We start from the raw sequence: 24431 nt of genomic DNA, 5'->3' as shown, positions 1-24431 counted from the left end.
TTTTTGGGAGAAGAGGACACTTAAAACTTTTTTTTCTTTTTCTTTAAACACGACCAACCTTCTGACTGATGAAGAAATAGCACCGAAATGGCAGAGTGAAAAATCAACCAGGCATATAGGCAATCCCTTCCCAGAGTACACATTAGTATTAATGATATTTTAGTCAGGAGACAACTCTCCAGCAAGAGAATCACCACACTGCATGGTGTCAGGCTGTCTATCATATCTTTCATACCATTTCCTTGCATAGAATCATAGAATCTGTAATCTAAACACCTACCATGGCCAGCCCTCCAGAATAGCCACACTGGTCTTGCTACTTTTCCTGAGACAACAGCCCAAGTCCCCTCTGCATCCTTACTGCTCAGAAGCAAGACATGAACATTGAGGCATTCTTGAAGAAAACTGATAATCATCTTGTAATATGAGGTATCTTCAAGTCTGTGTTCTGGGAGGGAGAGTGGTATGAAAAGACACAATTACTGGATAATTCTTAGAAGCCAAACATAGAATTACCATACGATCCAGAAATTTCACTTCTGGGGACATACCAAAGGAACTGAATGCAGGATCTCAAAGAGATATGCAAAAACCCATGTTCACAGCATTAGTCACAACAGTGAAAAAGCAGAAGCAGCCCAAATGTCCACGGATGAATGAAGGGATAAAGAAAACGTGATACATACATACAAATATGTTTGGCCTTAAAAAGGAAGGAATATTCAACACATGCTAATGAACCTTAAGGACATTAGGCTAAGTAAAATAAAGCAGTCACAGAAAGACAAATACTGTATAATTCGACCTATACGAGGTACCTAGAGAAGTCAATTTCATAAAGACAGAAGGTAGAATGGTGGCTGCCAAGAGTCAGGGAAGAGGGAATGGGGAGTTGTTGTTTAATGGGTGTAAGTTTCAGTTTTGCAAAATAAAGAATTCTGGAGACTGGCTGCATAATGCAAATATACTTAATGCTACTGAACTGTATGCTTAATGGTTAACATGGTAAATTTTGTTATGTGTCCTTTATCAAAATTAACACACACCCCCCCCCCAAAAAAAAAAAAACAACAAAACAAAACTCTATGATTCTTAGTATTTCCCAATATGATGGTGATAACAATAATACCTTACAAATGCCCAGGAACTTCCTTCTGAGAAACCCAGAGAGCTGGGCCTCCGGATTTGTTCATGCCAAGACAAAATGATACCAAGGATGAGTTCAGTTGTAAAAGTTGCACTTACCAGAGTTTAACTTCCTTTTCCCCACTAGCATGAATGTTTGGTGTATATCACCATCTTATCCCTCTGAAACCAGGGTCACCCAGACATCTGTGGATGTCGACCCGCAGTGCACTCTGGTATTATTTGGGATTCAGGGAGAAGAGGCCTGCCTATATTGAGTCTGAGGAAGAAGAGAGATTTGTGAAGTCAGCCTCATACCTTTTCTCTTTAGAGAGTTCAGGAATGTACCCATACTGTTCCTCCCCACAAAATCCACCACGTTTTCTCCAGATTAAAGGTGACCATTTGTCTCTTTCCACTTTGACCTTTAAATTCAACTCAGTATTCAACTTGGCAGTCATTCTTATCTAAAAATTACATGCAAGATTAATACTCCAGGTGCTACCACCCAACAGGATCTGTTACCTTCTGCCATTCTGTGTTTCCACTCTTTTTTTCAGAACCTGGGTCAGAGGTGGTGTACAATGATGACACTTTATCAACCTTTTTTGCATCTCAAACACAAAGGAACACAGTGTAGTGAAAGCGGAAAGATGGGGAAGGGGCTGAGAAATAGCAGAGAATAAAGACCCCCAGAAGAAATACAAACAGCTTTTGGAAGGATGCATTTACAAAAATGACATCAGGAAGCTGGGTGTGGTAGCTCACACCTATAACCCCAGCACTTTGAGGGGGCCGAGGAGGGTAGATCACCTGAAGTCAGGAGTTTGAGACCAGCCTGACCAACATAGTGAAACCTCATCTCTACTAAAAATAAAAAATTAGCCATGCGTGGTGACCCATGCCTGTAATCCTAGCTCCTTGGGAGTCTGAGACAGGAGAATCACTTGAACCCGGGAAGCGGGGGTTGCAGTGAGCCAATATGGTGCCATTGCACTCCAGTCTGGAAACCCCGTCTCTACTAAAAATACAAAAAACTAGCTGGGCGTGGTGGTGCGTGCCTGTAATCCCAGCTACTTAGGAGGCCGAGGCAGGAGAATTGCCTGAGCCCAGGAGGCGGAGGTTGCGGTGAGCCGAGATCGCGCCATTGCACTCCAGCCTGGGTAACAAGAGCGAAACTCCGTCTCAAAAAAAAAAACAAAAAGAAAAAGTGTTCTAACCAAATAAAAAGTCCCTTTCCATTAAGAGCAGCAGATTTGCAGAATATAAAACTTCTGGAACAGGAAGGCTATATAATCAACAAAGCAAAACAAAACTGAAAGAAGAGCTCCTTCGAGGGATGTCCAGCCACTGCTAAGTTGTAAGCCTCTTCCTGGTGCTCAAGGGCAGGTACAAGAGGCCTTCCTACTGCAGCTCCCATGTGCATATCTCCTACAGCATTTGTGCAAAGGGCTCCAACCAGCAATTAATCCAATCTTCCCTCCAAGCCCCCACACCCAATGATGTGGGCTGACACTGTCAGAGTGCATACAGGGTTTCTGAAACCACTAGGTCTCACATGTCCAGCTTAGAATCTTCCCTTATTCTCCGTCAGCTTTCTCTCCATCTTCTTGTTCAACTTGGTAGTAAAATATGTTTTTAAAAATGTGGCAATTGGAGGACAGAATCAACCATGATTTTTCTCTTTCACCACTGTTCTAGTTATTTGGCATTACTGTGATATAAACACGTAAGTCCAAAAGCAGCCCCTCACCCCTTCGTTGTTTTTCAGTACAGACACATTTTACAACACTTTGGGCTGGAATGAAGACATGAAACAGGAAGTTCCTGATCTTGATCTCCTCTCCTCATTATCCTCCCCATCTCAGTTAACACATTAACACAGTCAAAGAAACCATCTAGAATGTTTCCCAAAAACACCCAGAAAAAGCTCAGCAGCCTCTCTGGCTAGCCTGTCCTAGAGCTGAAAGACAGTAATGTTCCCATAATGCAGGAACTTCCTTCTCTTAACTCAGATTTGAGTCGTTTTCTTTCTCCACATTAGGTCTGAAAGCAGCAGGCCACTGTGTAATTAAACTGTCCCTCATTAGCCATAGGAGGAATAATCCTGGGCCTTTCATATGTTTCTGGGCTCCTGCTTCCCACGCCTCTGGACGTCTTTCTGGCTCTTTTGCAGACTTTTCTCTAGGAAGCACAAGGCTGAAGACAGAAAGCTCTGGCAACTACTACACCTCATGGCTTCTTCAGGGCCTGCTCGGCTTTTGCTCCGGGCATGCCTGCTTCTTAAACTCTGGTACTGGGCAAAGGATTTCCTCGTCTCATATTCAAGCTGTCCCTACTGCTGCTTCTCTACTCCCATTTTATGTTAGTAAGAGAGGGGAGGGGGGAAAAAGGGGAAGGAGAACAGTGAAAAAGTAAAAAAGGAAACAAGGATTTACAACGACATGAGAAATTATTTTAACAAGAAATTCAAGCCAAAAGATGGGTTTTATGAGATGAAACTCCATAAAATAACAAACGTTTGCATATAACCTTACAAGCACATTTTTATGCATAATATTTCTGTATTTTCGAACACCCTTTGAGTGCCCCACACGTCTGCAAACACAGGCTGATCCGTCCCGTTTCACATTTACATTAATAGGTAAAAATGACAACAGGCCTGGCTGAATTCCACGAAATAAGTTATTTAAAGAATGTCTGAAGTTTTGTTCTTTCAGAGGCAGAGAAGTTCTAAACAGGGAAGCAGGAGATCTGAGAATTTCATTTTCACCATAATGGCTCAATGTTTGTTCCTCTAACAATGTGCAGTTACTAGCTGTGCGCTGGCTCTCATATTCAAATCCAAAAAGCAAGTTCTACACGTTAGAGAAATTGTTAAAGACAGTTCAAGGAAAGAGAATTAGGTATTTTAGAGTGGCTATGAAAAGTTTTTCAGGTGGGGGAAAGCACTAACCTCTGTTGTTTTAATCCGCTGAAAACAACCAAGTTCTTGAGTTCCCCTGCTGTCTTCTAGCCAGTTTCCTGTAAATGTTGCATGTGACATTATACTTCCTCACTGCACCTTCTTGACTCGCCTCCCTAACCGGTCAGAGGCATGTGATAAGATCAATTTGCTGCTTGCTTCACATGGGGGTAAACCTGTGTCTGCAGAAATGATTGTTTCCCCCAGCTTGTTTTGGGGGTTCCCAGGACACAGATAAAGAGGACATAAGCCAGGGGTAGTCATGCCTAGATTCCAGGCACTCCTGACTCCAGAGGAAGGTGAAGGGGGAAGGGAGAGACAGTCTTGAGCCCCAGGGTCGCCCATCTTGAGGCTGGAGTTCAGCAGCTGAGAAAGGGCAGAGTGCTCACAGAGGAGCTCTGGGCTTGGGTCTCTGCTGTCATCAGAACAGCCCCTGGTACTGCCACCCTTGAGGCTGCTGCACCCAGGATGTCCCCACACTCCTCTGGAGGGCACCACCATCAAAGGAGGACACTCAGGCTTTTGTTCATATTTTTGGATCCTGCAGCAACCATGGCTACATACCCCAAATTTCCTGGGACTGTCTCAAGTTCACATGTGGTCATGCTGTCAGATAGTGTGCCCCAAATGTCGGTTCAGAAAACAAAACCACTTGATTTTCAGCCTTCCAGGGCTAAATAACTGGGAGACATTTCCCTCCTGCAGAGCTCCAAAATGTGCCAGCCTTTTAATTTCCTTTGAAAGGGTTGGGCATCATCTTCCTCCCGGATGGTGCTGGGTTCCCGGGAGCGTGTGAGTCCTGGCCATGGGGGCTGTGATGTAGGCCTGGCAAGAGCACCAGGAGAGTGTCGGCTGTGACCCTCTCTGCCCTGCACAGCTGGAGAGGCTGGAGGAGAGGTGGGGCAGGGACTAAGCCACACGCCCAACGGCACCATGTCTAGCTTTCTTGTTCTGCTCGCTGGTGCCTTCCTGTTTCTTTTTGTGATTCCCTGAGCCACCAGCAGGGTCCAAACATACTAGAATTTGTGGATATAGGAAGTGGTGAGTGGGAGTAAAATGATGTCCTGGACCAAAGGGAATGTTCCACAATTTGTAAGACTTGACTCAGTGCAAAAACCCCAAAGTTGTTTCTGTTTGGCTACCCTGGCATAATTTTTTTTTTTTAAATGCTTTTAAAGGTCTTTTTTGTTTTTGTTTTTTAGAAAGGTAACTATGAACAAGTTCCTAGTCTTGAAAATATAACCCTATAATTCCCCGATGAAGTTTTCCATTTGAGAATACTGAGTAAGGAAACCGGTCCTGGGACTCAGAACTGTGGACAACAGTAAAACCCTGCAGTCTCACCACATGACTGCACTTCTGGCTTTGAAAACACACATAACTCTTTTACCATTTGACAGCTGATGGCTGGTTTTCTGATTGAACTGACATTTAGCTTAGACAGTTGAGTTAAAATGGCTGTCCAAGCTATAGACATGGCATTAGCTTTAAAATAGGAATAGTGGTAAAATTTTGCCATCTCAGAGTCAGAAATTGCAAGAACTTTGGAAAAACAAAATACTACATAGATGAAAAATAATGATGACTCAATTTGAATGTATTTAGAAGTGTCACATTCTGGGTAAAGCTGCCAGTTCCATTTTTCAACTAAGCAGCTGCATATGTTCTGCTTAAGCCGTGTTCTGTGTGGAATTTTTAAAGGCCTTAATAAAATGTGTTATAATTTTCCATTAAAATCCCTAACCTGGCTTTCTGTCCATGATTCATTTTTTTTCTGTTTAGGCATTTAAAAATTTTAATACACTTTACATTTCAGAACAGTTACGGATTTATAGAAAAATTGAGAAGACAGTACAGAGTTCCCGTATATCCTATACCCAATCTCCCCTATTAAATACTTCTTATATTTAGTATGATACATAAGTAACAATTAATAAAGCAATAGTGCTACATTATTATTAACTAAAGTCCACAGTTTATTCAGATGTCCTTGGTTCTTACCTAGTGTCCTTCATCTGTTCCAGGATCCCATGCAGGACTCCACATTACATTTAGTAATAATGTCTTCTTATGCTACACTTGGTTGGGACAGTTTCTCAGACTTTCCATGTTTTTGATGACCAGGACAGTTTTGAGAAATACTAGTCTGGTATTTTGTAGACTGTGCCACAATTGGGATTTGTTTGGTGTTTTTCTCTTGATAAGACTGGGGTTATGCGTTATTTGGAGGAGGATCACACAGGTGAAGTGCCATTGTAATCACATCGAATCAGATGTATGTACTATTAACATGATTTAGTACTGCTGGTGTTGGCCTTGATCACCTGGCTGAGGCAGTGGGTGTCGGGTTTCTCCATTGTAAAGTTGCTCCCTGCTTCGCCCCACCTTTCTATACCATACTCTTCGGAATAAAGTCCTTCAAGGTAGAGTGTTTATATAAAATATTTGGAATCCTTCTGCATGGAAGATTTGTCTCTTCTACAAATTTATTAATGTATTCGATCATTTATTCATACCAGTATGGCTGCATGCATATTTACTTTATGCTTTGCATTTTAATTCAACAGTACTTTATTCTGTTGTTCAAACTCTTCCAGGTTTGGCCACTGGGAGTTCTTACCATTGGTTTCTCTGCTCCTCTGACACTCCTATCAATGCTTTTTGTTTGTTTGTTTTTAAGTACTTCCTCACTTTCCAGCCCTACAAGATGCTCCAGGCTCACCATGTATAGTACCTCTCCAATTGTCCATGATTTTGGTTTCATTTTTTTTGTTTTGTTAAAAGAATACAAAAACAAACTGATGGGCCTGAGAAAACATGTGTCTTCAATATTCACTAGTTCTGCCCATGTGCATTAATAAAAAATTTTGTTTAATTACATTAATAAAATTAGTCCTATCTAGCCTCTACCAGCTGCAAAACACCATAACACCCAGTGAGTGAAATTCTGCACTGGCTCAATCCCAACATGCATGGTTGTGCTGGTAGGGGTTTTTTCCCTACACATTTTAACATTCCTGGAATCAAAGTGTGCATTTAATGTGATGTCTTTTTTTCCTCTTTACCTGTTAGTAATTTGATGTTACATCTTACAGTTGATGGTGTTTTTTAGAATGGAGGAAATAGATCAAATAGATCAACCAATTACTGTTTGTTTGGACTAAGAGATATAATTTATTTTCACTGATTTTTTTCCTACTGAACAAATATTTTGACTAAAGTGGTTTGATGTGTAGCATGTGCAGACATTAAAAAATCTCAAGATACATTCTACTCCAAATACATTCTAACTTTACCTCAAGCTACAAATTCTCAAGTCCTAAATATAGATAAAATACAGATATTGATATAAATTAAAAAGAGGGAGTCTATTTAATTTTATTTTTAAAATTGACATTGTAACTGAACATATTTATGGGGCACAATTTGATGTTTTGATACATATCTATGTTGTACAATGAGCCAATCAGGGCAGTTAGCATATCCATTAACTCATGTATTTACCATTTATTTGTGATGAGAACATTCAAATACCCATCTCCTGGCTATTTTATAAAATACAGTATTTTACCATTAACCACAGACTCCCTACTGTGCAACAGTGCACCAGAATTCACTCCTCCTGTCTCATTGTAGCTTTGTACCTGCTGACCCCATCTTCCCCTCCCTCTCCAGTCTCTGGTAACCATTTGTTCTATTCTCTGCTTCTATAATATCAACCTTCTTTTTTTTTTTTTTTTTTTTTTACAATTCTATATATGAGTGAGAACATGTGGTATTTTGTCTTTCTGTGTCTGGCTTATTTCACTTAATATGAGTCTTCCAGGTTCATCCATGTTGTCACAAATGACAGGGCTTTATTCATTTTTATGCCTGCATAGTATTCTATTATGTATCTATACCACGTTTTATTTGTTGGACATTTACATTGATTCCCATATCTTGGCTATTGTAAATAGTGCTACAATAAACATGGAAGGCAGATACCGCTTCAACATGATCTGATTTCCTTTGAATATATATACCCAGTAGTGGGACTGCTGGACCATATGGTCGTGCTATTTTTAATATTTTTTTGAAATCTCCATACTACTTTCTTTTTTGTTCGTTTTTTCTTTTTTTGCAAATTCTTCCAGATCGTGACCCATACTATTTTCCATAATGGCTGTACTAGTTTACAGTCCCACCAACAGCTGTAAGTGTCCCCTTTCTTCCACATCCTTGCCCAATACTTGTTTCCTTTTGTTCTTTTGATAATAGTCTTTCTGAATAGACGCATATCTCACTGTGGTTTTGACATTTCTCTGATGAACAGTGATGTTGGACATTTGTATGTCTTCTTTTGAGAAATGTCTACCAAGGTCTTTTGCCCATTTTTATTTTTGAATAATAAATAAAATTTAATAAATAAATAATAAATAATAAATAAAATAAAATTCTCACTCTGTCACCCCCAAGCTGGAGTCTAGTGGCATGATCATAGCTCACTGCAGCCTCAAACTCTGAGGCTTAAGTGACCCTCCTGACCTGGCCTTTTGAGTAGCTAAGACTATGGGCATATGTTATCACACCTGGCTAATTTTTAAATTTTTTGTAGAGATGGGGTCTCACTTTGTCACCTAGGGTGATCTCGAACTCCTGGGCTCCTCCCACCTCATACTGCCAATGTGCTAGGATTACAGTTTTGCCCATTTTAAATCAAGTTACTTGGGGTTTTTTTCTCTCTCTCTTAGTTCCTTATATAGCCTGGATATTAACCCCTTGTCAGATGTATGGTTTGCAAATATTTTCTCCCATTCAGTAGGTGGTTTCTTCACTCTGAATAGTTTTCTTTGCTATGCAAAAGTTCTTTAGTTTGATGTATTCCCATTTGTCTATTTTTGCTTTGTTGCCTACGCTTTTGAGGTCTTATTTTTAAAATCTCTGTCCATTTTCCTATGTTTTCTTCTAGTAGTTTTATAGTTTCAGGTGTTAAACACTTATGCTTTTAATCTACTTTGAGTCGATTTTTGTATACGATGAAAGGCAGGGATCTAGTTTCATTCTTCTGCATGTCCTACCTAAAGCAATTAGGCAAGAGAAATAAATAGGAGCATCCAAATTGGAAAAGAGAAAGTCACACTGTCCCTGTTTGCAGATGACACGACCTTAGATACAAAAAGCCCTAAAGACTCCACCAAAAAACGGTTAGTCCTAATAAACAAACTCAATAAAGTTGCAGGATACAAAATCAATGCATAAAAATCAGTAGCATTTCTATGTGCTAATAGTGAGCTACATAAAAGAGATAAATAAGACAATTCTATTTACAATAGCTGCAAAAAGAGATACCTAACAATGAACTTAACGAAGGCGGTGAAATATCTCTACACTAAAAACTATAAAACTTTGATGAAAGAAATTGAAGAAGACACAAATATATGAAAAGATATCCCATGTTCATGGATTTAAAAAATTAATATTGTTAAAATGGCCAACCTACCCAAAGCAATCTACAGGTTTAATGCAAGCCCTATCAAGATACCAATGACATTCTTCACAGAAACAAGAAAAAAATCCTGAAATTCATATGAAACCATAAAAGATCCCAAATAGCAAAAGCAATCCTGAGCAAAAAGAACAAAGCTGAAGGCCTACCTGACTTCAAAATATACTACAAAGCTATAGTCAACAAAACTGCATGTATTAGAATAAAAACAGACACACAGACCAATGGAACAGAACAGATCCCAGAAATAAATTCATGCACTTACACCCAACTACCATTCAACAAAAGTGTCAAGAACACATACTGAGTAAGAGACAGTCTCTTCAATAAATGGTGCTGGGAACACTGGATATCCATGTGCAGAAGGATGAGGGAAGGTGTTAAATTCTTTTCTGGGTTTACTGACTCTTTTTGTATTTACTCCATTATGTTTCCAAGATCTCAAGAGTCCACTATCATGCCTGCACAGCCTAATGTTGACACCAAATGGTTGTGAGAATGGAGTTTCAGGCTGGCTGATGAGGAGCAAATGTGTTGACTGGTCAGCAGGCAGATTCAAAGGTCTCCTTGCTTCTGCTTTCTTATTGAGACAGACAAATAAGTGCAGAGTGGCAGGACTGGCCAAGAGTCCCCTCTCTGTTTCCAGGATTTTCTCTCCATCTAATGAACCAGTTATCTTGGGAGCATGATGCTTTATAGATTTTTTTTTTTTTTTCTTTTAATGGACAGAGACTAATTCAACCATTTCCCACCGGCATATCTTACAAATGTTCACAGACAAAATGCCCAATCTTTTCATTCAGGAAGGCAGAACTTGGCTACTCTAAATACTATTTACTGTCCCACTCCTGTATAAAATGTACCAAAATACTGATAGTGCTTCAATCATCCCAGCAGTATCCAGAATAGACTGGAAGAGATGCTGCACTGACTTTTTTCAGCAACCATTTACCAGGCCTATACCACATGCCAGACATTGAGTTAAGTGCTTTACATACATATTTTCATTTAATTCTCATTATAATCCTGTGAGGCAGGTACTGTGATCTCCACTTTACAGATAGAGTAATCAAGCTTAATGAAGCTAACTAACCTCTCCAGAGTCTCTTGATAAGTTTGAAGCCAACATACAAATTCAGTCTATCTGTGCAGAGACTCAGGGCCTAACTGCTACTTACCATGCCATAGCTAGAATACTAACTGCTATACTCATAAATGACCACTTTATTGAATACGGTCCTGTTCTCTATTTTCTGCACATGCTTTTCACCTCAACCAAACCTAAGCTGCAAGGAGGGCAGGGATAGTGTCTTATACCTCATTGTCTCAGCTTTCCATTCTCATTGCAGCAGCTCTCCTGGGGACCCTGCACTCTTGCTTTACTGTCAATTCTAATTTTCTTCTGCTTTATCTTCATTATTTCCCTCCTCCACTTTTTTTTTTTGAGACATGGTCTTTCTCTGTTGCCCAGGCTGGAGTGCAGAGGCATGGCTTGTGGTATCCTTGAACATCACAGTTTGTGGTAACCTTGAACTCCTGCCCTCAAATGATTCTCCTACCTCAGTTCCCCAAAGCACTGGGATTACAGGTGTGAGCCACTGTGCCTGGCACCTCCTCCACATTTATTATTTCCTACTCCCCACTTTATTTTGCTTTATTTTATTAGCTGCTTATGTCACAATCTTTTTTTTCCAGTCCTTTAAAATAAAAGCCTTGACTTATTTAAGTGTATTTTTAGTCCTATTCCATACATTTTGATGCATTATATTCTCATTGTTAATTTTTAAATAGTCTATACTTTTAGTACTGGTTTTCTTGACCCAAGGATTATTTAGAAGGATCATATCTTAACTTCTAAGTGCTTAGATAAAGGTGGGGCAGGAACCATCTTGTATTAATTTTCAATGATACTGTACTATTATATGTGGCCAATACATGTCTACTTTTTGTTAATTGAACATTTTCTTTGTGGTTGAGTATTTAATCAATTTTTGTAAATGATCCATGGTCTTTTAAAAAATTGTGTGCATTTCCTATGGGGTTAAGTCAATAATGATGATGATGCTATTCAAATATTCTGTTCTTATTTATTTTTGTCTACTTGATAAAATATCGAAAGCATTTTGTTAGTCTCCCACTATCATGAAAAACTTCATTTGTATTTAAACAATTTTTATTTTATTAATATGTATTGTGTGTGTGTGTGTGTGTGTGTGTGTGTGTGTGTGTGTGACAGAGTCTCACTCCATTACCCAGGGTGGAGTGCAATGGTGCAATCTCAGCTCACTGCAACCTCCACCTCCTTGGTTCAGGTGATTTTTGAGCTTCAGCCTCCCATGTAGCTGGAATTACAGGCACACAACACCATGCCTGGCTTATTTTTGTATTTTCAGTAGAGACAGGGTTTCGCATGTTGGCTAGTCTGGTCTTGAACTCCTGACCTCAAGGGATCCACCCGCCTCAGCCTCCCAAAGTGTTGGGATTACAGGCATGAGCCACCATGCCTGGCCTGTATTATTTTATTTGTATTTTTAACCGATTTTTCAGTGCTAGGATACTCAGTGCATAAAGATTCATTATTGTTAAATTCTCTTGTTGGAGTTGTATTCCTTATTCTATGTCTCATTCAGTTTTTTTTTTTTTTTACATTCAATCCTACATTTTTAAATATTAATATTACTGTCCTGATTTTTGTTTTGTTAGCATTCACTAACCTATCCCCTCTTTCGTGTTATTTTGCTATACATATGACTCCTAAAGGCGGTATATAGATTATCTTTTTAAACAATCTGAGAGTCACTAATTTTATTAGAAGAATTTAATCTTGTCATATTTATTTTCGTTTATCTGATTCCTGCAATTTTCTCATGTGTTCAGTTATATTATTTTCTTTCTGTGTTTCCCTTCTTTTCTTGACTTTTGCTGACTGACCATGCTCTTAATTAGTATAGTACCTTCTACCCCAGCTATGTATGTGTGTTTTACTATTTAATGGTTTAGAAATCCTAAACTTTTTTCAAGAGATCAAATACATGTGATGTGACCTTTCTTCAAAAACATCAGAGAACTACACAGTAGGATTCTGTTAACTGGTAAAGTCATTCTATTGTTTTGAGAAATGTAATGGTAGGTTCATGTTAATAACAATAATTATATAAGGGGGCTTAATATTACACAGGCATCAGAAATCTTTCTAAAAGCGTATGCTGCTGGGTATCCATATTCATTCCCCCACCTACCTCCCTACATGGAGGACTAGCTACAGCTTTCACAAATAATGTGGGTAAGAGTGGGGCAGAAGCAGCAAGGAACCCACTGGCTGGGACATAGCCAAAAACATCCTGAGACTGCTTCTGCAAAAAGACATATCTGAAGAAGGGAGGCTGTCAGGGTGGGTTTCCTACCACCTCATTTACAGTCACTAAAAGCCATCATAACAGAGGAATCTGTTCTAGATTAAGTGAGGTCACAAAAAATGCAAACATAATTGCTAAAGAGCTGAGGAACTCAACTGAGAAAATAATGTTGCTAGACCTGCTGAAAGGCTAGAATTCTGAGTTTCCTAATGTCTAATTCAGGAGGCACAGCAATAAACAAGAATTCACTTTCTTTTTTCTTCTCTTTTAAAAACTGAAGTTTTCATTTTTGGTATCACTGGAGGGGCATGGGGGAAATTCTGGCCATAAAATACGAGTACTGTTTGTGTGGTTTTTTAATATGTGTATGAATTAAAGTTAACATTAAAATTCCTTATTTGATTTTTCATAGAGAAGCCTAGAGTAGAGAGGGGAAGTAATAGGGCTAAAGGTATAGCAAGTAAGACCTGTCAATCACTCAATTTACTGGGCTGAAATCTTGGTTTGGACCACAAGAAAATGTGGTAAAATACCTTAAAATAGTGTTTCTGTTTAAATATTACATGTTTAAAAAAATCAATTTAGCCTAAAAAAACACTTTGAGTTAAATATATTTAATCATTCTCATATTACAAATGAGGAAATTAAGGTTCCAAGAATTGAAGAGATTTGTTCAAATAAATAAATAAGTGATAGAATTGGAATTTGAATCCGTTTCTAAACATAAGTCAAGCGTCATTTCCAGTACACACCATAACTGCCTTCTTGTTCTATCTCTGAGAGAAATTTAAACCCATGACCGCCACTTGTGACTTGCGCAGCAGGTAACTGTGGCAAGGCGTGGTCTGGGCTTTACAATGTACGTCAAATGCTCTAGCCAGACCCCAGGGCAATTGTTTCTAAAATGACCCTGAGGGATTTTTGGAGCATTACATCAGGCAAAGCCTCTCCTCATCAGCAATCATGCAAAAGACACCAAACATGAGGTTTCTGACCCTTGGAACAGCTAAAGGAAACTGAAAGATCAAGAAAGTTCTCTTGCTGGTAGACTACACACTGTTTCATTGTTGATACCATTATGATGTGAACTAAGCCAAAATTATCCAGCCCTTTGACCAGCTGTCTTCAAAGCTATATAGCCCTACCTAGCGGGGTCATTCTTCTTTGGCATACCACAGGGCCTGATGCCAACAACCAAACTGGCCCTTTCCAAAGTCTTGCAATTGAATTCCAAACAATTAGGCCCTACATTCATCTTTGCTGTTGATCAAAACATTGAAAGAAAAATGGCAAATTCCCTTGTTCATAAAAAGACTGGCTAGGGACACACAGGAAAGCCTTGTCATTTATCCAGGATTAGTTTTAAGAAGGCTCATAAATACAGAACAACAGACGTGGCAGAAGGACAGTACTGAGAAGCAAGACACCCTCTTACAGTTGCTGCTCCTTTCTCTTGGGCTGAATAGTGACGAGATTAACATGGACAATGTAAACAATTCAACAGAGTGCCAAAAGTGTCAGAGGTGCTCATGAACAGTTAAGGTGTCCCTCATTATGGAGATTTGTCTCTTTCAGAATTTGTGTTTTCCTCACATATATGTAACATGGGACCAAGAGAACACCTAATTAATGATCTATTTGTATATTCTTCCCACTCAGGAGCATCTCTCTCCTCCATATTTAGGAGCACATTGAACAGGGCAAAATTGGTAAACAAGTTCATTATCATTCCCGAAAGAAAGGATTCTGAAATCAACAACTGGATTCAAATACCAAATCCATTACTTACTAGTTGCAATTAATTGCTTTATTGTTTAGGGTGACAGTTTTCTCATCTATAACATGGAGATAACTTTAGTATTACTCAATGTGTATTCAATGTGAGTATTAAATGTGATGCTGCAAAGAGTTTAGCCACCGCAGTGCATAAATGGTGGATACTGTTACTACTGTAGGTGAAAAGTTTCATTCTCAGGAAATCTATATTAGAATTTCTCACAAGAAAGGCGACCAGAGTTAAGCAAAGAACAAACTTTTTCCTTTCTTCTCTCTCTCTTTTTTTCTTTCTAACGGAGTCTCATTCTATCGTTCAAGCTGGAGTACAATGGTGCAATCTCAACTCACTGCAACCTCCACCTCCCAGGCTCAAGCAATTCTCCCACCTCAGCTTCCTGAGTAGCTGGGACCACAGGTGCCTGCCACCACACCCAGCTAATATTTTGTATTTTTAGTAGAGATGGGGTTTTGCCATGTTGCCCAAGCAAGTCTTGAAGTACTGGGCTCAAGTGATCTACCCACCTCAGCCTCTCAAAGTGCTGAAATCACAGGCACGAGCCACCATGCCGAGCCATCAACTTTATTTCTGAGGGTGTTTTGCATGCAGGAAATAAAGGATATTCAGGAATCAAATGGAACACAGCTGTGGATTATCCCAGAAGGTACAGTCTAGCCAGAAAGCAGGAAAGGAAATTCATTAAAGGTACTTTGAGCCTGGAGGTGGTAAAACACTTGCTTTCCTAAATTTGGAAGAGTGAGAGTATTTGTGTCTGATCAAAAATAAGGAGGAAAGCCAAGGCAGGAGGATAGCTTGCAACCAGGCGTTCACGAGTGGCCTGGGCAGTATAGCAACATCCTATCTCCAAAACAATTTTTTTTAGGCTACCTTAGTGGCACACACTTGTAGTCCTAGCTATCTGGGAGGATGAGGCTGGAGAATCCCTTCAGGCCAGGAGTTTGAGACTGCAGTAAGCAATGATTGCACTCCAGCCTAGACAAGAGAGAGACCCTGCCTTTAAAAAAAAAAAAAAAAAAAAAGAAAGAAAGAAAGAAAAGAAAAGGCAGGAAAAGGGCATGTGAATTATATCTTCATAACAAAAAAAGAAAAAAAATGAGGAAAGCCTCATGGCTAGTGAGAAAATATGTGGATAAGAGAGATAAAGAGAGGTGTTTGCAAAAGCCATGAGGGTAGGTAGAGGAAAAGGTGGCTACAAAGAATTTTGGAGAAACTGTTTATGTAGCCTAAAGCATAAAACCCTTAAGTCATGCCTTTTAGAAAAACCTAGATTAAATATGTTATTCTTCAAGGTTTCTGGGATTGGGATATGTTTTGTCTGAAGGAGACTCTAGGCAGAATCTGGACCATGTGGGGGTCTCAGGATTTATTCAGGTTACAATTAGAGGGTGGGTTACATCCAGCTGAGCAACATCAAATCCAACCACATGTGTTCATCACATTTTTTCTGGATTATGATTCACATTTTGAAATGGCTGCAGTAAGGCTGAATTACATTATTCTGTGAAGGAAGTGGACTTACAAAACAGAAACATCTCTCGAGATTTTATTAATTTGTGACAGTTATAATGAATGGGGAACACTATATTTTGTACAGCAACATCTATTATTTTCTTTGCCTGCAGTCATCTTCCAGAAATAAAGTTGGTGCTCTGAGTGGTACCTAAAATAGAACAAGGGTGCTATTTACTAAATTAATATTGCATAATTCTCAATGATATAAGCAAGGTACTGAAAGCAACATAATATCCACCAATTAACTTCCAAGGACAAATCTGCATATAGAAATAATCAGCCATCTCTGTGTCTAATAACTTAAGTGTGTTTACTGAAATACGTCTCCTGAACATTTTGCGTAAACTGCATTTTAACCTTTGGTGCACTGTGGAGCATTAATAACACTGATGCAAGTGGAGGGAGAAGAGGAGTTAATGGAATATTACAGTGAGTTGATTATGGTTTTTGTTTTTAATAAACTCTGTTTCCTTTACTATTAGAAAATTACCAACATGAACTGTAATATTCATCAAAGCATGTTGAGATTTCTAGTAACTAGGTTTTATAGGCATGAAACCCTCTCAAAGAAATAAAGAATATGCAGGGGGAAAATAGGTTGTGACCAAGTCCAGTGTGCTATGGAATGTAGAACTAGATGCAAGAATTCAGCTTAAAAAAATGCATCTAGGCTGATTAAAAGGATTTAGGGTTATAAGAACAAATAAACTATATTAATGACCTTGTCATTAATGACAAACTGCCTTGGGCTATCCAAATTATTAAAAAAGAATGGTCAGGAATTCCCAACCAATGTTGAGATTACATTTCATATTTGTGTAGTTTACATAACAGGCATATTTAACTTATATAAAGCCAACTTTTAATGCTTGAGGGAGAAGGAGAAAGAAATTCAAACATTGATGGCCATTTCCCCCACCACTCCTCACAGTGAATATGTCCCCCAGATAATCATGAGATGACAGACATACATCTACAGGTTCTTCTTTAAGGCTCTCAGTGTTGTCTTCATCAGGCCACACTGGGTGTGATTCCAAGCTTTAAAAATACATGCATTTCACATGCTGAGCCCATAAATGGCAGCTAGCTACTTAATCTGTGTGTTAGGTACACACACATATACAATTTCTATGTTTTATTATGTCTGAGACAACTTTAAAACCTTTCTGGCTGACGAGAGATTGCTCCTTCTGGGACTAGCCAATTCTCAGAGATAACAAGGGCTCAGTCAGGAGCATGCTTTTGATATGCAAGCTAATCAATCCAGAGTCAGCTCTTCCCTATCTGGCCCATATAACCCAGGAGGCAACATACTTCTGCCTTGTTCATCCCAGTGCTAGGTATCACCCCTATAATTTAGAGCCCACTGAAGTTATTTAAGCTCGCCAACTCTAAACTGTTTTCATCCTGCCATGCTTTGCCTTTCCCAAGGAAACCCCAATAAAAGCTCTGGCCTAACTGTTCCCTTGTTCCTGTTTTCTGCCTCCTGACAACCCTGGTGTCTTTCCTATGTGGCCCTATGTGGTGTGCTGTGCCTCCTATACGTAGGACTCGTAAGTACAATGAATGTTGTTTTCCTGAGCCTCTCCTATGTCTTCTCCCAGGGCTGCTCCTGATTGACCATTACATAAAAGAATATAAAACACTCTGAAAGTCAACCAAGGAAATAGTAATCAAGAATAATTCTGAATAGATGCAATTTCTACTTTATGCATGACTGTAAACCTTAACTTCATTGAACTAGAACAGGTAAGACTTTATCTCCACATGGTTCCTTCAGTTCTGACAATAACACCAGAACCTGTGCTGTTGCAGTGACCTTAAGGCTAAGTTCTAATTCACCCTTCTTTCTGGGTAGCCCCTCCAATATGTCAATTCTCCTTATGCCAAGCTGATGAAATAAAGATGCATATTTGGGGTTTGGTCAGCACTTATGGCAGTGAGTACCTCAGAAAGAGGTGCTCTGTCTCTTGGCCTTGGTTCGGGGGACACTCTTCCTTCTGGACCCTCCCAGGCAGAGCTGTGCCCCCTTCCTCTACCACTGTGCCAGTATGGTCCACTAGAAATCCTCCTCTACATGTCTGTCTCCTTCTGGGGTTGGGGGGAAATGGTCTGGCACCTTGCAGGTGTTTCCTGAATGAATGAAAGATGACTGCCTCCCAGCAACAGAGAACAGAGGAATCCCTCATTCTCAAAATCTGCAGTTAGTTGGCCAGTTGTATAAATGATCAGTTCACTCTGTGTACACACAACATATAAGAGCTTCAAATTTTTTAAATGCCAATTCAGTCTAAATTAACCTGTTATAAGGCAAACACTGGCATATGAAACCACTTTTGTTACTCCTTCTATAAACTCCTGTATATGGAGTTGTTTCCTGGACCTTCGACTTCTGCTGAATCTTAAAACCATCCTGACTTAAGGATGTTCTTCTCCATGATGATGGACTCTCTTTAGCATTTCAGTTTTCTTTTTAGTATTAAACAGTATATCTCTTGATAATATTTTAAACAGAGAAACAGGTGTCTAAACAAGATAGAAAGTCTTTGACAAACAGGAAGCATCCAATCTATATTTCTTCATGCCTATGCTAGGGACCCTTGCTCTGATTCAATGTGCCCATGAGCTCTTTCAGAAGGCTGGGTAGTGAGAAATACCCAGGCAGGTGCCTGCCATGAGAACCTGCATGTGATCACCGCACAACTCGGATGAGACCAACACCATGGTGAACTTATGTCTACAGAGATAGCCCTACAGATTGGCATCAGATGTGCTGTGGATTTGCCATCCCTAATCTAGGAACACGACTTTTGACTCACAGGGAACTGGCTTCCACGCTGCTTGTTGGGCTTTTAAACCAGTGAATAGAAAGAATAAAAAGTTTTCTCCATACAACTTCTCAGAAGAGATCTGCCCTGTGATCTGCAATGCACTGATTTTCAAACTTGTAACTCAATCATCTGTGGAGACTGCTCAACTAATTCCAAGTGGAAGTACTAAGACTGTCATTTCAGGTCAGCTGCTTCTTAAGCACCAGCTACTTCACGCTCTAAGAGCCTCATCTTCCTATATATGCCCACATTATTTTGCAAATGCTCTTACTAGCACAAACTATTAGCATTATTCATTAACCTAAAATAATTATTACATTAAGTATTTACATGAATCAACACTATTATCCTTTTTTAAAAAAAATAACGAAGTGGCTGAGTGCAGTGGCTCACGCCTGTAATCCCAGCACTTTGGGAGGCCAAGGCAGGTGGATCATGAGGTCAACAGATCAAGACCATTTTGGCTAACAGAGTAAAACCCTGTCTCTACTAAAGATACAAAAAATTAGCCGGACATGGTGGCAAGTGCCTATAGTCCCAGCTACTCAGGAGGCTGAAGCAGAAGAATCACTTGAACCTGGAAGGCAGACTTTGCAGTGAGTGAGCTGAGATCACCCCACTGACTGCAATCTAGCCTGGGAGATAGAGTGAGAATGTCTCCAAAAAAAAAAAAAAGTACTTTTTAATACACTAATTCATCATCACTGAGCAAAGTTGTTGTTTCTACTTCAGAATGGTAACACTGAGTTACTGCCAAATGAAAAACAATAGTGACATACCTTTTGAGCAAGCTATAAAATTGCAACCAGGTGGTTCTCACAATCAAGATCTTACAAACACAATGATGTGTTATATGGTAACTGCCCAAACTACAAAGCCAGACAACCTTGTTGGATAAGTGCTTCAGCTATCTACTGCTGCATAACAAATGACCCCAAAACTCAGCTAGATAAAACCACTACCATTCATTATTCTCATGGATTCTTGGCTCAAGAATTCAGAAATGGCACAGTGGAGACAGCTATTCTCTGCTCCATAACATCTGTGGTCTTGGCTGGGATCACCTGATGAATTGCGGGCTAGAACACGGGGTCTGGAGAATCCACTCCCAAGAGGGCTTCTTTGTGTATATGCCCAGTACAAAGCTAGGAAGTTATTTAAGGGATAGATTCAACTAAGACTGTCATCCAGAGCACTTACAAGAAGGCTTTATGGCATGTAGCTGGACTTCTTACGTGGTAGCTCAAGTCTCTAAATCCAGGTGTTTCCAATGAACAAGGCAGGAGTATAGCTTTTTATGTCTTAGCCTTGGAAGTTACACAGGATCATTTCTGCTGTAGTCCATTGGTCAAAGTAGTCACAACCTCTTCCCCATCAGATTCAAGGGGAAGGGCCACAGGCCTACCTCTCATTGTGAGGAGAGTCAAAGTATTTACATTCATGTTTTAAAATACCTACAGTATATTTTCAGCCTCTTGTTGTCTGTTACACCAACATTTTGAACTTGAAATTTTTATTGATAAGCCTGTGTGCTTATAGAATGTGAACCATTAAGTGTTGGCATTATATTTCCAGATAATCAGCTTCTGAATTGTGAGAGGCCACAGTCCCAGGGCAATATAATGCCTATATGGGTGTTAGGTAAATATTAATTTGGAATAACTACAAAGGATGCAACTGGTGGAAAATCTGTTGTTTAGCTTTGGCTTTTTAGTTTTTTTCCTTTGGCGTTTTTTCCCATCTCCATTAAGGCTATATAGTAATCAGATGCCTGAGGTTAAATTAAAGCATTTAAGGAGCTAGGAACCTTAGGGGGAAATGATTTAAATTTATAGAGCTAACCATTAGGCTTGGGGTAGCAAACTCCAACTCCTACCAGAGCAAGGCTGACAGAGGAGTAAGTATGGCTGGGGTTAGTCAGTGGAAGTACTGGGGACTGAAGTTCACTGGAAGCATATGCCTTTGCCTTAAGGGATGTAAATTCCATTTAAAAAAAAAACTTCATTTTCTAAAACTGGCCTTTGAACCATAGTTTATGGTCCTTAATTTAGATTAGATGGTGGGTATTTCCAAGATTTATGGTCTTTTGTCCTGGTTCTATTGGTCTGTTTTCCATTCCTCTATGAGACTGGAAAATAAACATTCAATATATAATTCGATAGCTAATAACAAACATTTAATGAGAATTTGCTAATACTCCAGGCGTTGAGCTAAGTATTTTATTTAATGATCAGTAGTATTTTGGGGTGGTTAGGCCTATTTTACAAATAAGGAAACTGGACTTCAGGAAGGTTAAATTAACCTGACAAACGTCCTAAAGCTAGTAAGTGGCAGAGAGTAGGTTCGTACTGGGGTATCTTTGCCCCCAACACCTATGCTGTCAACCACTGCATGTTAGAATATGGTATTTTGGATGAATGTGGCTCCCCTAAGATGAGTGGCCAACAAGCAGCGGGCCTATCCTTGCTGACACTTCTTTGGATGTAATCCACCCAGCTACTCTAATTTTGGGATAGAAATGGAGTTTACCTGCATCAGTGAATATACAGGGATAGTACCTTTTACCTAGGAATCCTGTTCTGGAAGTCTAAGACTGCATAAGAAACAGAGTTCACAGTACTTCTGACCTCTGACAAAGTTTCTCTGGATACATGAAAAAAAAGCTCAGGTCTCAATCTTCTAGAAGATGGGCAGTGCTTTACCACTGATCATCTGACATAAAACTGTCCATCAGCAAGGTGCTATTCACATATTTATCAGCGAGAGCACAAGTTACGGACTGTGTGAGTCAGTCATTTCTGTACTCCACAACCTCTCCTGGTAGACCACCACAGGTTCTTCCCTTAGTAAACCTATTTTGCAAAAGCTCTCTTTAAAAATCCTCCATTTCCTTGAAAAGAAAATTCAAATAGAGTTCTCATACATCAAACATATGACAGAGGCAGTTTTTAATCATTTAAATTATTTATCCCTTATTGTTTAATGCTTTATATCATTCCTCCATGCATAATTTATTGTGCCATTTATGTTTATTAAAAATTGATAACGGAGACATGCTCTCTCTCCATTCTCTGAGGCTACAGATATTTCTCTGTCAAATCACTTGGGAATAGACAACAAAGTATTCTACCGAATTCCTTTTTCATTCACCTTAACTGTTTGTATGTCTCTTTCTTTTCCTAGGAGTCCTTTTCTTCCACAAAAACCTAAAGTTTATCTTTGTGTGTTAACTGCTCAGTTTCTTTTTTATATAAGGAGAAAGCTTATCTGAAGGCTCCCTTTTCTATTCATTAAAGCTTTCAGAAAAAAGGGCTTATTTTACTTTAAAAAATTTTTAATGCAAATGTAAAAAGGAGGGATAAAAAACAAGATTCTAGAGTCTTCTGTGATACAGGCCATAGCTTGTGGAATCAACTCTTTCTCTTTGTCTTCTCTATTTTATTCCTTTTTTTCCTCCTCAGATGATTCATGCTTTCCTTGCCCTTATTAAGTCTGCAGTCAGTTCTTAATTCTCTTTGAACTAGCTAAGTTTCTTTTCCTTCTCCACCTTCCAATTGCTCCCCAATCCTCTTACCTTTGCACTTCTCAACTCTGTGTCCTGAGCTGTTCTCTACAACCCACCAACCCCAATCCTGAACTATGCATCACCAGGGTATCTGACCCACTGCCACAGACCTGGCCATTTTACTCTTCTGTGCCAGAGGACAGAAGAGAAGCAAAAAGGAGCAAAGCATGTGAGAGAAGCATGGAAGCTAGGCAGAGCTAAGTATCTAAATGGCCCACAACATATTAGTCCTGAAAAAGGTTTGCAGTGGACCACTGAATTCAAAGGCATCTAACTTGGTATGTCCATGATGGCTCAGTATTTCAGTCCATTTCCAGAGGTCCAACCCTGTCCCACTTCCAGGGTTCCCTATTGCAGGATGAGACCATCACTGGCTGCCCAAGCCAGAAATCTGAGGATCACTCTTGCCCCTTCCCTTGTGTTCACCCCCATAGTCTCCAACACTTTGCAAATATACTCTTACTAGTATCTCTGGAATTTATCCCGAGATCCATACCATTGGCCATCCACCTCCCTCCCTTGCCTATCCTTCTGTAGCATTTTCCCTGGGGTCCCAGGCCCACCTCTCTCCATTCTCGGTCTGCTATAGCTAATATTGTGACTGTTCTGAAAGACAGACCTGCTTAAAATCCTCTTCCCATCATGACTGGGATCAAGTCCAATGTTCTTAACACGGCTTACCCAGCTCGTAAACATGTGATGAGGCCCCTGCTTAATTCTCATTAATTCTCTTGCCTTTTATTTTGCAAACCCTAGGTATGACAGCTCCTCTCCTGACAGCTCTGCTTTCTATCTGTACTCTCTACCAACATGAAACTTCCTTCAGTTCCATGAAAGGGCCATGCTTTTCTTGTCTCTTGGCCTAGGAGCATGCTGTCCTTCTGCCAGCAACTTTCTTCACCCATCGCCACAGGATGACTCCTCTATCTTTCCATGAAAAGTCCAGGCCTGGGTTACGTACCCTTCCCAAAGTGCACCCCAGACACCCAACAATCCTTCCAGTCCAGACTCACCACACTGTGTGGTAACATCTTCATCGCTCAGTCGTGCTCCCGACAGACTATAAGCTCCAGGAGGGCAGAGGCCACACTTTACTTGTTCACTACTATATACTCAGTACCTGGGAAATATTAGTTGACTGAAGAATGACTGTGGTAATCTGTTCCACTGGTGGCTTCCAATTAGCCATGTATTCTGGCGTTTATATCTTATGTGGTCTCCTCCATTAAATTTGGGTTTTAACCAACAGAATGGTGCAGGAGGGACACCCTGCCACTTGTGTTTTTGTGATCCTAGCCACCAGTAAGAAGCCCTGTGACCTTGCTGAGACCCTGAAGAGACCACATGGAGAGACCACTTGAAGGCAAGGGGTCTTGACTCTACATGGAAAGAGAAGCCCAGTCATCCCTGTTTCCCAGCTGAGTCTTGACCAGATAATTTGACGCAAGACTGACTACAGGCAAGAATAGCAGAAGAGCTGCCAGCTGAGCCCATCCCAGATTATAGAATTTCAAGCAAGTAAAATGACTCATGTTGTAAGCCACTAAAATTCTAGGGGGGTTCTTACATAGCAATATGTAACTGTGATAAACTAAATATATGAATAAAAGGGAATAAAGAATTACCTCACAGAATAAGTTTCATGCAAAGACACATCAATGTCTCTAAGAAACATTTCTAAGAAATAGCAGATTCAAGAAAACAGCAAAAGAACTAAAAGGAAATAGAGGAACTCATACCACCAGCTTTCATTTACATTACATCACATTTTTCCTCTGTCATTTTCTTTGGTTT

At 39.7% G+C, this 24431-nt stretch overlaps 1 protein-coding gene across 3 annotated transcripts in view; it reads right to left on the bottom strand.

The window, feature by feature from the left end:
• Positions 1-24431, bottom strand: part of WIPF1 (WAS/WASL interacting protein family member 1) — a 125772-nt gene that overhangs the window by 76558 nt on the left and 24783 nt on the right. Inside the window, exon 1 of one of the 3 annotated variants that reach the window (XM_003921850.4) lies at positions 4082-15741. The exons of the other annotated variants lie outside the window; for them this stretch is intronic. The gene's annotated coding sequence lies outside the window, so the exon portion shown is untranslated. Of the gene's footprint in view, positions 1-4081; positions 15742-24431 lie in introns of those variants that run through there. 3 annotated transcript variants of the gene reach the window in all.

This window comes from Saimiri boliviensis, chromosome 5 (assembly GCF_048565385.1).
Source record: "Saimiri boliviensis isolate mSaiBol1 chromosome 5, mSaiBol1.pri, whole genome shotgun sequence".
Taxonomy (NCBI): domain Eukaryota; kingdom Metazoa; phylum Chordata; class Mammalia; order Primates; family Cebidae; genus Saimiri; species Saimiri boliviensis.
Note: the sequence above shows the minus strand (reverse complement) of the source record. Positions and strands in the feature narration are given on the sequence as shown.